The sequence below is a fragment of the Pleurodeles waltl genome, chromosome 7, assembly GCF_031143425.1.
Source record: "Pleurodeles waltl isolate 20211129_DDA chromosome 7, aPleWal1.hap1.20221129, whole genome shotgun sequence".
In the NCBI taxonomy this organism is placed as follows: Eukaryota; Metazoa; Chordata; class Amphibia; order Caudata; family Salamandridae; genus Pleurodeles; species Pleurodeles waltl.
This window is the reverse complement of record NC_090446.1, coordinates 1,027,571,364-1,027,584,992: the sequence shown is the minus strand read 5'-3', so window position 1 is coordinate 1,027,584,992 and position 13,629 is coordinate 1,027,571,364. Positions and strand designations below refer to the sequence as shown.

General features: G+C 47.1%; 1 long non-coding RNA gene across 1 annotated transcript in view; it reads right to left on the bottom strand.

Annotated features, from left to right (window-relative positions):
• Positions 1-3,543: 3,543 nt before the first annotated feature.
• LOC138247355 (uncharacterized) overlaps positions 3,544-13,629 on the bottom strand; it is a 31,721-nt gene continuing 21,635 nt past the window's right edge. The window contains exon 3 of the long non-coding RNA XR_011194464.1: positions 3,544-5,074. This is a non-coding gene — a long non-coding RNA (uncharacterized lncRNA). The remainder of the gene's footprint in view (positions 5,075-13,629) is intronic.

Below are 13,629 nucleotides of genomic sequence, written 5' to 3'. Positions count from 1 at the left end.
AACCAATTGTCATTAGATTTAGTGTCAATGATAATTACTGGTTTGTATCTGATATCCAATGGCTTTAACCCAATATTATTTTTTCGAACAAACAGATTCTGTTTCACAGCTATCATTTCACATAGCCCACTACATCATTTTGATGAGTTTCTGCAATTCTTTGAATTGTCAGCAACCAAATCTATACACTTTGAATACTGGGAAGCAATGGCTTTGGGTATTAGCGATGAATTGTATCAAACTTCCCAGGGAAGCCACTCCTTCCTTACTGATATGGAACTAAATAGTCTAAACTTCCAGCATCAATCTGCAGTTGACTTTCATGGTGTGCCCCTTTTCTTAAGAATTTACCACATATTTAATAAAGACACACCCTGTCTCCTTTTGACTACCCGAAAGATCAGTGCGATCTTAGAAATACATTGCTCTTGTCAAGACTTTAAATAATTGATGCATTATCTATCGGGACAAGGAAACATGGCTGAAGATGAAGCTAATCTGAATATCATGCATGTTATCCATTTTACCTCTGTATTCTCTGTGCTACAAAAGATGGGAACACATTGGAGTCATTATTTAATGCAATTTGATGATATGCTGACAGCAAGTCAAGAGGGGTAAACTGAGCAGCACCCTTGAGAGATAGCATTGTTAATGTGGAGACATCCTAGTTATATTTTGGTCATGAAGGACTAGATAGTGGATTTCACACACTAGGTTGGTGAACCAAACCAAATTTGTTTTGAGAAAATGTATTTCGCAATATGTCATAAACATCACATATAGCATATGATAATCAATCCAACTCCAATGACCATACCAGTTTATTAAGAAGCTAAAGGTTTATTTCCCAATATTAACAAGGTTAAGTTCACAAAATGAATTCTCAAACACAAATGATACATATAGAAAAACAACAAAGGCTGATTTGTGTGCCAAATATATCTAAGTTTAATTAACGCAAAAAGACAAATGATCTCAATGGTTATCACACAAAATCATAGCAACAAAATCTGAGCAAGAGAAATAGAATACATCTGAAAATAATAAGATAAACATCAGAAACATATCATGAGCATGTGAGTAACACCTTTCTAACCACTAATTAGCATCAACATGTTGGGCTTCATGTAAAAAGTTTCAGTGACACAAATTTAGAAAACATCTAGCTATGGCGCTCTCAAAAATATGAATAAACAGCAGTATATAAACCTTTGCAGCTGGTACCTGAAAAACAAAAGATATATAACAGTTCACATTACATATGTTACCAAACCACTATAGTAATCAACAACAACGTCTACTTCGTCAGTGAGACATCAACATCAGGGACCATCATCAGAACAGGAACAGGATTAAGGATAGGGATAATGGTTTAGAAATTTTGAGCATAAGTAATAGAATCTCTAGAACTCAGGAAACACAAGGGTCCCAAAGAAAAATCACCCAAAGAATGACTTGAAGGAAAAAGGAACCCCGAACAATGGTGACTGAACATTAACTTAAACTTGTAAGTTGAAAATGATTGGATAAAGCATGATGCGAGAAAATTATGACCGATCAGAACATTAACAGATATCGAAATTATACAATTAGTTTACTCCAAGCTTTTCTATTTGCTGTTATTCTATTGACGAAATCTAAACTAATAAATTTTATATTCTAGACTTCCTCTTCTTCCGCCTCATCTGTGGATCCTTTGTTTCCACTCCAGCGAAATACAAAGTCACAGGAAAAATGATTACAAAATACGTTACTTAATTCATCTCTATATCCTCGAAGAAAAACACACAAGTTAGAAACATATCTTTAAACAATAAAGTCAGCCAACCTACGGAACACACTAGAAACATTTTATACAGCTTACATTAAACAATGACCTTCCATCTGCTTCTACTTCAGTTCAGCAGAGACCACTAAATACACATTTATTTCTATTATTTGTTTTAGTTAAGAAACACACTTTCTTGTAAAGACAAAATAATTTCATCAGTTTAAGATAGCATGGACAAAATATAAGCCTTATATAAGATGGTGGCCATTCAGTTAGTCACTTTTTTGTAACTGTAATATTATTATCTAATTAATTCACACATTAATCTGTAAGTTTAATTACGTACAGACTCAACATTTTATCAGTAATTTCTATGCTTCCACAATCCCTCCTCTGATGACTATATATATCATCACACACACTAAAAAATACATTCATTTATTTCATTTCAAAATTTTGAATCTTGATTCTTTCACCTTTTTATAAAATGTCTTCCTCCTTGAATTTCTCCCATAACACTTTTTCCATTTGAACATTTACCCTCCTCTGATTCTTTTTTGAAATCTTCCTCTTTTAATTATTTGACATATTTTATCTATTCCTCAAATCCCAATTAGACAAAACACAATAATCGAAATCCATTTGACCAATATTAATATAATACATTCTTCCAAGTTGCCAAGCCAATTTGCCACTGAAGCAATTCCTTTGCCAATTTTTCCCAGACAGTAGTTTCAGTTAATTCTTTTAGTTCTGTTTTATCTTTTGTTAAATTATTTATTTAACCTCTAACTAACTTAGAATTGTCCAGTATGTATGAACAACAGTGACACGGACCAAGTAATTTGCAAACTACGCCCCCTTTTGCTAAGGGAATGTCTAACGCAAGGTGGTTTTGAAGAGTTATAGCTCTTGTAGCTGCCATTTCAGTATCTAAGAGGAGAATAGATCCTGAATAATCTGTTATAATATTATCCACAACTGTAGACACATTCTGTATCTTTATTGAATTCAGAAGAACTCCAACTGAAGGAATTATTGTTCCAAATATGTCTCCCACAATGTCAGAAACTGATTCTCACTTGTGTCTAATTTGAATTTTAGTAAATTTGGGAAAGTTACTTAAGTCTTCCAGCTGGTACATTTTTGGAAAGACTATTCCCAAATAACACGTGCCATACCATCCTCTAGGAAGATGATAATAAGCATCCTTTCCACAAATATAGTACATACCAGGCACTGGAGGGTCCTGACCATGCAACAAAAAATTCCTCTGAAACACACATGTCTACATTCACTTGTACCCACATATATTCTATCCAAGTAACACTACAGCCTATATATACAAAGCTATCCTACATGTTGTGTATCTAAGGCTAACTTTCCTAGATCAGTAATGTCAATGTAAGCATGATCAGATTCAGATCTGCAGTGAAATATTCCTTTATCTATCCTAGCTTGATTACTCTTCTCCTGTCTTCTGTGTTATCTAAAAACTTATTTTCTACTGATGAAAGCAAACAAGTGAGATTGTTTCTATGAGCATAGGCTGTGCCAAAGGCTAATGTAAGTTCAAAGAATCCATTTACTATCTCTATGTTGTGATCTCTAGATATCTTACTAAGGTCCTTAATAATAAGTACAAAAGAAAACACAACATCCCTATTTGAATAAAAATATTTAATATATTTTTGATTATAGAATCGTGTTAGTAAAAGACTATAACTTATAGCATAAGTAAGCAGTAAACTATGATAAGCAATTCCCTTCTCAACAGAGGCTGGAATCTGCATGCAGACATAACACTCTTTTGCATCCTTTACATCCACATACTCACGCAATTAACGATAGAAGACATTAGAAGAACGTTCTTTCTCTTTGTGTAAGTATCTATCATCTATTTTAAACCTATCTATTGCTGAAAGAGTAGTAGTTGTCTCTAAAGAACTATCGGTTGTGAGTGTCTCTACAGTATGGTTAGCTCCATTCATCTAAAAAACAATCACACCCACAATCAATAACAAACATACTATCACACAAACAATTGCCAAACCAATACCTATACATTTACAACAACTATTTTTAGTGTGTTGATTACTAAAGTTTCCCATGGTCTGTAAAGAACCAAAAAATATACCTATGCATCAAAAAACAAAAACAAAATCAAAAGACAAAAATTAAAAAATCTTCAAACTTTCATCTTCAATCTTCAATCCCTTCTAATTTTTGCTTTTCAAGAGTTCATTTACACTGTCAGATTCTCCTTTGTCAAAATTCGGGAAACAATTGTTAAATCAGTTTAGCAGCTTGTCAAGTCAGGTTATCAAAGTCTCTTTAGGTACAACTTTTTTAAAGTCTTTTCATTTAAAATTCAGCATCAGTTTTCCCATTTTCTTTTCACGTACCAAAACATAAACTCGGAATGTCTCTATAAAAAAAATAATAAAAAAAATCTTCTTGCCTTTCATTTGTAGTTACATATGACCATTCTGGGCCAGAGTATTTCCGATTTGCAATTCTATTTCTTTTTACTCTTTGACTACTACTAGCTTCTTCTTCACTGAGATCTTCTCCTTCGTTTAACTCGCTTTCTTCCTGAATTGGTGGAACCACATTTAGCTTCCCTGCTTCTGAGCTCTTCTCTGGACAGTTGCCACCTTTCAAAGGCCTTCTTGTTAACACTCTTTTCAGAATTTAACTCCAACTCTTTTCCTTCGACGTTCCCACAACTGGTTCAGGAGTAGTCAAACCCTCTTGGCTTGGATCTGTCTCATCTCCTTTTCCATTGGGGTCAGTCAATTGATCAGTTTGGTGTATCAGATCACCTGTTTCTTAGGACACCCTCCTCTGAGCAGTGTTTCTTTTGACCGGTATTCTCTCTTGTTCTCCTTGGACCAGTTCTTTCACCACTTCGTTCGTAGGTGATTCACCCTCCTCTTCCAGGATACTCTCCACTTCGCCTGATACAGGAGTAGGTAAATCAATTGGAATGTTTCCAGGTACAGCCTCCAGTTCTCCTCCTTCTCTTTTTTGCCCAGGAACACATTTAGCTGTAGGTAATCGCAACAGCTCTTCTTCTTGCTCTATTGGATCATTCTCTTTCCGAGTGTGGCTTGCATGCACCCAGTTCGCAAGACCTGCACACTTCACAGCTGTTGTTGTTATTAATATCACCTAGTAGGGTCCCTTCCACCTTGGCTCCATGCACGACTTCCTCATGTGCTTATGAATGACGACCCAATCACCAGCCTTCAGGTTGTGTCCTTGGCCTTGAGACTTTTGAAGTGTAGTTGCTTCCACCTGATGAGAAAAAGATCGAATCACATCAGCTAGACCCTTGCAGTAATCTAACACCATATCATCTGTAATGTTTATAAGAACATTTGTAGGTACTGCTGGTAATCTCATAGCTCTAACCATGAGGATTTCATGGGGTGATAATCCTGTTTTCTTGTCAGGAGTACGTACACATCTTTGCCAGTCTGGACTTTAGAGTGCCATTCATTTGCTCTATGAGTTCTGAGGCTTCTGGGTGTTAACTACAATGGAGTTTCTGCTCAATGTTTAAAGCTAAACATAGCAACTTTATCACGTTGAAGTGGCTTCCTCTATCTGATTCCAAAGAGAACGGGCAACCGAAACGTGGTATTAACTCCTTAAGCAGTAATTTTGTTACTGTGAGACTATCATTTCTCCTTGTAGGTTAAGCCTCAATCCCGTGACTGAAAATGCACACAATCACCAACACATACTTCAAACCAGCACATGCAGGCATCTCAATGAAATCCATTTGCATCCTGCTAAATGGTCGTCCTGCCAAGCCAATGTGTCCCATATTAACCATTGTTCCTTTACCAACATTCGTTTGCTGGCAGACAATGCATCTATGGCAAACTGCTTCAGCAACTTGTCTATATTTCGGATTAAACCAGTGTTGCTTAAAATATCAAACCATTGCATGTCTCCCTATGTGTGCATGACCATGATAGTATCTAGCCATTTGAGTCAGTAGACTGTTAGACAGAACCACCTTCCCTTCTGTTGTCACCTAGACATCATCCTCCCTCTGGACACATTTAAGTTTAACCCAATACTTACGCTCTTCTTTAGAAACATGGTCCTGTGGAGCCTTCAACTCTTCCAAAGTATCAATAATCTGCATAGTAAAATTTGTATGCACTTCATCATTCTCAGGTAACAATTCCCAATTTCCTTTGAAAGATATGCTATTCAGAGCACAAAATGTGGCAACCTGATCTGCATAGGCATTTCCCAATGACACATAATCTTGTGACCTCTGATGTGCACTGCTTTTCACCACATAAATTTTCTCTGGCTTCTAAACTGCTTGTAACAACTCATGAATTTTCTCTCCATTTCTTAGTTAAGAAACCTCTCTGCGACCATATCTGGCCAAAGTCATGCACAATGCCGAATCCATATTGACTATATGTGTAGATAGTCACTTTCATCTGACTCGAAATATGGCATGCTCTAGTAAGATTCACCAATTCTGCTACTTGTGCAGAAAACGCCCGCTGAAGCCATGAAGCTTCCAGTATGCCAGTGATAATACACACTGCATATCCTGCTCTCAAAGTGTCCACATTATCTCTTAAGCAGGAACCATCAAAGAAGATAATTTGATCATTGTCTATCAGGCAGGTGTCTAATATCTGCTCTGGGTTTTGGGCATAACTCTGTAATTTCCAAACAATCATGTTCAGTATCATCCAATTTATCTGAACCAACATTTTCGAACCGGAAGTAAAGTTGCTGGGTTAAGCACTGTACATCTCTTAATCATCACAGTAGGAGATCCTAGAATTGCTGTCTCATATCTGGTCAGTCTGTGCCCTCCACAGGGCTTGGTCGCCCCACTCACTGCTGCCGCTCCTGCCTGCCTTTGCCGCCTCCTGCCTGCAGATTCCTTCGCTCGCTCGCTGCTCCTGGGATTTCCCGCCGCTGCCTCCCTGCGGCCCCGCCCCCCTGTGATTCCATTCGCCGGACCGCTCCCGCCACCCAGCTGCTCCTCCCTCCCGGCTCCTTACTTAAGGGGACCGTAGGGGACCACAGAGTGTGACCGCTCAGCCCTCCACAGGGCTTGGTCGCCCCACTCACTGCTGCCGCTCCTGCCTGCCTTTGCCGCCTCCTGCCTGCAGATTCCTTCGCTCGCTCGCTGCTCCTGGGATTTCCCGCCGCTGCCTCCCTGCGGCCCCGCCCCCCTGTGATTCCATTCGCCGGACCGCTCCCGCCACCCAGCTGCTCCTCCCTCCCGGCTCCTTACTTAAGGGGACCGTAGGGGACCACAGAGTGTGACCGCTCAGCCCTCCACAGGGCTTGGTCGCCCCACTCACTGCTGCCGCTCCTGCCTGCCTTTGCCGCCTCCTGCCTGCAGATTCCTTCGCTCGCTCGCTGCTCCTGGGATTTCCCGCCGCTGCCTCCCTGCGGCCCCGCCCCCCTGTGATTCCATTCGCCGGACCGCTCCCGCCACCCAGCTGCTCCTCCCTCCCGGCTCCTTACTTAAGGGGACCGTAGGGGACCACAGAGTGTGACCGCTCAGCCCTCCACAGGGCTTGGTCGCCCCACTCACTGCTGCCGCTCCTGCCTGCCTTTGCCGCCTCCTGCCTGCAGATTCCTTCGCTCGCTCGCTGCTCCTGGGATTTCCCGCCACTGCCTCCCTGCGGCCCCGCCCCCCTGTGATTCCATGCGCCGGACCGCTCCCGCCACCCAGCTGCTCCTCCCTCCCGGCTCCTTACTTAAGGGGACCGTAGGGGACCACAGAGTGTGACCGCTCAGCCCTCCACAGGGCTTGGTCGCCCCACTCACTGCTGCCGCTCCTGCCTGCCTTTGCCGCCTCCTGCCTGCAGATTCCTTCGCTCGCTCGCTGCTCCTGGGATTTCCCGCCGCTGCCTCCCTGCGGCCCCGCCCCCCTGTGATTCCATTCGCCGGACCGCTCCCGCCACCCAGCTGCTCCTCCCTTCCGGCTCCTTACTTAAGGGGACCGTAGGGGACCACAGAGTGTGACCGCTCAGCCCTCCACAGGGCTTGGTCGCCCCACTCACTGCTGCCGCTCCTGCCTGCCTTTGCCGCCTCCTGCCTGCAGATTCCTTCGCTCGCTCGCTGCTCCTGGGATTTCCCGCCGCTGCCTCCCTGCGGCCCCGCCCCCCTGTGATTCCATTCGCCGGACCGCTCCCGCCACCCAGCTGCTCCTCCCTCCCGGCTCCTTACTTATGACGCCCCCAGAGCGACCACGCAGCGGACGCGCGCAGCGGGAGCTCCGACTGAGCGCCGAAGGTGCGCCAAAGGTAAGCCCGTCTGCGCCCGTCCGCGCCTGGACCGCGCCCAGCGCCAGACCCCCTGGTCCTCGCCCTCGCCAGCACACCCTGCACAGCTACGATGCCAGAACCCTCCACGCACTCAACGCCGGCCGAAACACCGCCTGCTACCGAGCCACCCCGAGACGCACCCACGGACCCTTCACCTGCCTGACCTGCCGCTTCACCAGCCTACGACCCAACACTGCACCTACTAAACCGAGCCCCAGCAACAAACACCTGAGGTGCATCCTGCTCAACACCCGCTCCGTTCACAGGCATGCCGTCGAACTCTGGAACCTCCTCGACTCGACAGCACCAGACATCGCCTTCCTGACAGAAACCTGGATGAACGCCTCCTCAGCACCCGACGTCGCCATCGCCGTCCCAGAAGGCTACAAAATCACCAGGAGGGACCGCGTCAACCAGACAGGAGGAGGCATCGCCATCATCCACAAGAACACCATCCGCATCACGACCAACTCTGATGACACCTTCACCTCCGCCGAACACCTCCACTTCCAGATACACACCAACCCCAAGACCACGCTCAGAGGCACCCTCATCTACAGACCACCGGGACCACGCACACAGTTCAGCGAAGACATCACAGACTTCGTCAGCCCCCACGCCATCAATTCCACCGACTACATCCTCCTGGGGGACCTCAACTTCCACCTGGAGGACGACAAGGACCGCAACACCACTGCTCTACTGGACAACCTGGCCAACCTCGGACTCAAGCAACTGGTAACCACCCCTACACACCACGCCGGCCACACGCTTGACCCAGTCTTCTCATCCAGCAAATATGTCACCTTCAGCCACTCCACCAATCTCCAGTGGACTGACCACAGCTGCGTCCACTTCAGCTTCAGTAAAACGACGACCCACCACCACCCTCAACAAACCCCCCGCAGGAGCTGGAACAAGATCACCGGCGACCAGCTCACCACCTTCCTCAGCCAGAACCCCCCCACCAGCTCAACGGACCCCAACGAAGCCGCCAACAACCTCACACAGTGGATCACCAACTGCGCAGACGCCCTCGCACCACTGAAGAAGAACCCCCCCAGCAGACGCAGCAGCAAGAAAGCCTCCTGGTTCACCGACGAGCTCATCACCTCCAAGAAGAACTGCCGCTCCCTGGAGAACACCTGGCGCACCAACCAGACCACAGACAACATGACGGCCCTCAAACACGCCACCCGCAAACACCACCAACTGATCCGCGCCACAAAGAAGACAGCCTTCAAGGAACGGCTGGACAACAACACCCACAACAGCAAGGAACTCTTCAGCATCGTCAAAGAGCTCTCCAACCCCGACGCCGGAAACAATGACATCACTCCCTCGCAAGACCTCTGCGACTCCCTCGCAGCCTTCTTCCACGACAAGATCGCCAACATTCACAACAGCTTCGGCCCACCAACCACAAACCCCACCACCGAACCGATGCCCCCCACCGCCACCCTCCGCACCTGGACCCCAGTCAGCACCGAAGACACAACACGCACAATGAACACCATCCACTCCGGATCCCCTACGGACCCCTGCCCACACCACATCTTCAACACGGCTGACCACATCATCGCACCCCACCTCCGTGACATCGTCAACGCCTCCTTCAACACCGCCACCTTCCCGGAGTGCTGGAAACACGCCGAGATCAGTGCCCTGCTGAAGAAACCAACTGCAGACCCCTCCGACCTCAAGAACTACCGCCCCATCTCGCTCCTCCCGTTTCCTGCCAAAGTCATCGAGAAGACCGTCAACAGACAGCTAGCTGCCTTCCTCGAGACCAACGGATCCCTCGACCACTCGCAATCCGGCTTCCGAGCCAACCACAGCACGGAGACCGCCCTCATCGCAGCCACAGACGACATCAGATCCCTAATGGACAATGGGGAAACTGCGGCCCTCATCCTCCTGGACCTCTCCGCAGCGTTCGACACTGTCTGCCACCGCACCCTGGTACAGCGCCTGAACAACACCGGCATCCAGGGGAAGGCCCTGGAGTGGATCGCCTCATTCCTCGCCGGAAGAACCCAGAGAGTCCGCCTCCCCCCGTTCCGGTCAGCGGCCACCGAAGTCATCTGCGGAGTTCCACAAGGGTCATCGCTCAGCCCCACCCTCTTCAACGTCTATATGAGCCCCCTCGCAACCATCGCACGTCAACACAACCTCAAGATCATCACCTACGCCGACGACACCCAGCTGATCCTCTCCCTCACCAGCGACCCGGACGCCGCCAGAGCCAGCCTACACGAAGGGATGAAAGACGTCGCCGAATGGATGAAGAACAGCCGCCTGAAACTGAACTCAGACAAGACGGAGGTCCTCATCCTGGGATCATCACCATCCGCCTGGGACGACTCCTGGTGGCCCCCCGCCCTGGGAGCCACCCCCAAGCCAACGGACCACGCTCGCAACCTAGGCTTCATCCTGGACTCCTCCCTCTCGATGACCAGACAAGTCAACGCCGTCTCATCTTCATGCTTCAACACCCTGCGCATGCTTCGAAAGATCTTCCGGTGGATCCCCACCGAGACCAGGAAGACGGTCACCCAGGCCCTCGTCACCAGTCGGCTGGACTACGGGAACGCCCTCTACGCCGGCACCGCCGCCAAACTCCAGAAGAAACTCCAACGGATCCAGAACGCCTCAGCACGACTCATCCTGGACATCCCCCGACACAGCCACATCTCCGAACACCTGAGAGACCTGCACTGGCTCCCCGTCAACAAAAGAATCACGTTCCGACTCCTCACCCACGCACACAAGGCCCTCCACGACCTGGGCCCCAAGTTCCTCAACAGCCGCCTGACCTTCCACAAGCCCACCCGCCAGCTCCGCTCCGCCAGCCTCGCTCTCGCCACCGTCCCCCGCATCCGCAGAGCCACCGCCGGAGGAAGATCCTTCTCCTACCTGGCAGCCAAGACATGGAACTCCCTCCCCATCCACCTCCGGACAACGCAAGACCATCTCGCCTTCAGGAAGCAACTCAAGACCTGGCTGTTCGAGCAGTAGCGTTTCCCCCCCCCCCCCAGCGCCTTGAGACCCTCCGGGTGAGCAGTGCGCTATACAAATGCCTTTGATTGATTGATTGATTGAACGAGTTAACAACACTTCTGTTAAATGGGGCACCATCACAGTAAGAGGGTATCCCATTACAATATTCTCACCTTGAGCAATGCTCTGCTCTACTGCTGCAACGGACGGCAAGCATCCTGGAAAGGCTCCTACAACTGGATCCAAAGTAGCTGAAAAATATGCTACTGTACAATTGACACCACCATGTGTCTGATTCAAAACAGACAAATAACATGCATTGGATTCATGACAAAACAATAGAAAACATTTAGGGCCTCATTATGACCCTGGCGGGCGGCAGAGGCCGCCCGCCAGGATGCCGCCCACCAGGATGCCGCCCGCCAGGATGCCGTCCTCCAAAATACCGCGCCGCGGTCAAAAGACCGCGGCGGGTATTACAAGTTTTCCCCTGGGCTGGCGGGCGGTTGCTGAAAAACCGCCCGCCAGCCCAGGGGAAAACGACCTTCCCACGAGGATGCCGGCTCGTAATCGAGCCGGCGGAGTGGGAAGGTGCGACGGGTGCAGTGGCACCCGTCGCGTATTTCAGTGTCTGCAAGGCAGACACTGAAATACTTTGCGGGGCCCTCTTACGGGGGCCCCTGCTGTGCCCATGCCATTGGCATGGGCACAGCAGGGGCCCCCAGGGGCCCCGCGACCCCCCCTACCGCCATCCTGTTCATGGCGGCTTTCCCGCCATGAACAGGATGGCGGTAGGGGGGGTCAGAATCCTCATGGCTGCGGAGCGCGCTCCGCAGCCATGGAGGATTCACACGAGCAGCGGAAAGTCAGCGGGAGACCACTGGCTTTCCGCTTCTGACCGCGGCTGAACCGCCGCGGTCAGAATGCTCGTTGGAGCACCGCCAGCCTGTTGGCGGTGCTCCCGTGGTCGGTGGCCCTGGCGGCCACCGGCCGCCAGGGTCAGAATGACCCTCTTAGTGTAATCAGGCATACCTAAAGCTGGAGCTTGACACAAACTCTCTTTCAGTTCAGTGAATGCTCTCATACTCTCTACATCCATCATTATAGGATCAGAAACATCTTTAGGAGTCAGTCTCTGTAAAGGCTTTGAAATAACTGAGAAATTTGGAATTCACTGGCGACAATAACCAACCATTCCCAGAAACATCCTCACATCCTCATATCCTCACGTGCTTTCATCTGCAAAATTTGACACAACCCTCTCTCTTGAAGCTTTCCCAGTTCCTTTCTCAATCAGATGACCCAAATATTTCACTTCTGACAATACTACAACTTAGTAGGGGATACCTTATGACCACTGTCTCCCAGGAAATTCAACAATGCAATAGTATCATATTTACATCCTTCTTTTGTCTTTGATGCAATTAATAAATCATATATATATTGCACCAATGTCAACTGGTAAGGCATCACCAATGACTTTAAATTCTATTTCAAATTCTGGTTGAAAATAGATGGTAACTCTGAATTCTGCACCAACAGTAGACTTTGTTCAAGAATTTAAAACAAAAGAGATATCTTTACACAGATCTAACACAGTAAACCTTTTAGAATCACATGGGATCTGAAACATAATCACAGCTGGATTTGGCACAATTGGACAACACTTAATCACAATGCCATTTATTTTCCTCAGACCCTGTACAAGATGAATTTTCCCACATGGCTTTCTCAAACCCATTCTTGGTGAATTGCATGGACTACTCAACACCTCTCTCAAAATTCCTTTCTCCACAAATTGTTCTATCAAAGGTCTCACACCCTCAATTGCCTCAATTGTCATTGGATATTGTGCAGTCTGAGGGAACACCATTCAGCTTCACTGCAACTCTGACTGGTTCTACTCCTTTGATCAACCCAATATACTTTCCTGAAAGATCCAAAACTCTAGATTTAACAGTCTTCTACAAATCAACAGGAAGATCTTTATCTCAAAAACTGGAAAGAAATTAATCAAAGGTGTTTCTTCAACCTCTGCCTCATCGAAACCAATCAAAGGAAATTCCCCAGACACTGGCTCATTGTTAACAGCAAGTGTTGAGTCTCCATCATCATTCAGAATCTCAATTCCCTCATCTGTACTAGTAATTCAACATCTTGTTTTACACAACAGATCTCTACCCTGGAGTGACACTGGACTTGGGTCACAAACCACAAACATATGCAAACCCTTAAAATTACCAATTTTAACAATAACTGGTTCTGCAATAGGACTTGTCAAATGTTTGTTTGCAACTCCCACAATCTGAACTATCCTCCCTGACAGAGGTAAATCGGGAACCTCTACAGATCTCACTGTTGAGCATGTAGCTCCAGTATCAACCAGAAAATAAATCTCGTGACCATGCATTTTTCCCTTCACATAAGGACCTTTCCAATCCACTTCTACTGATGTAGCCGTCACATACTCCTCCTCATCTGAACTATCTGTCAGCCATACATCGTTTATTTCATTCTTACTATGTA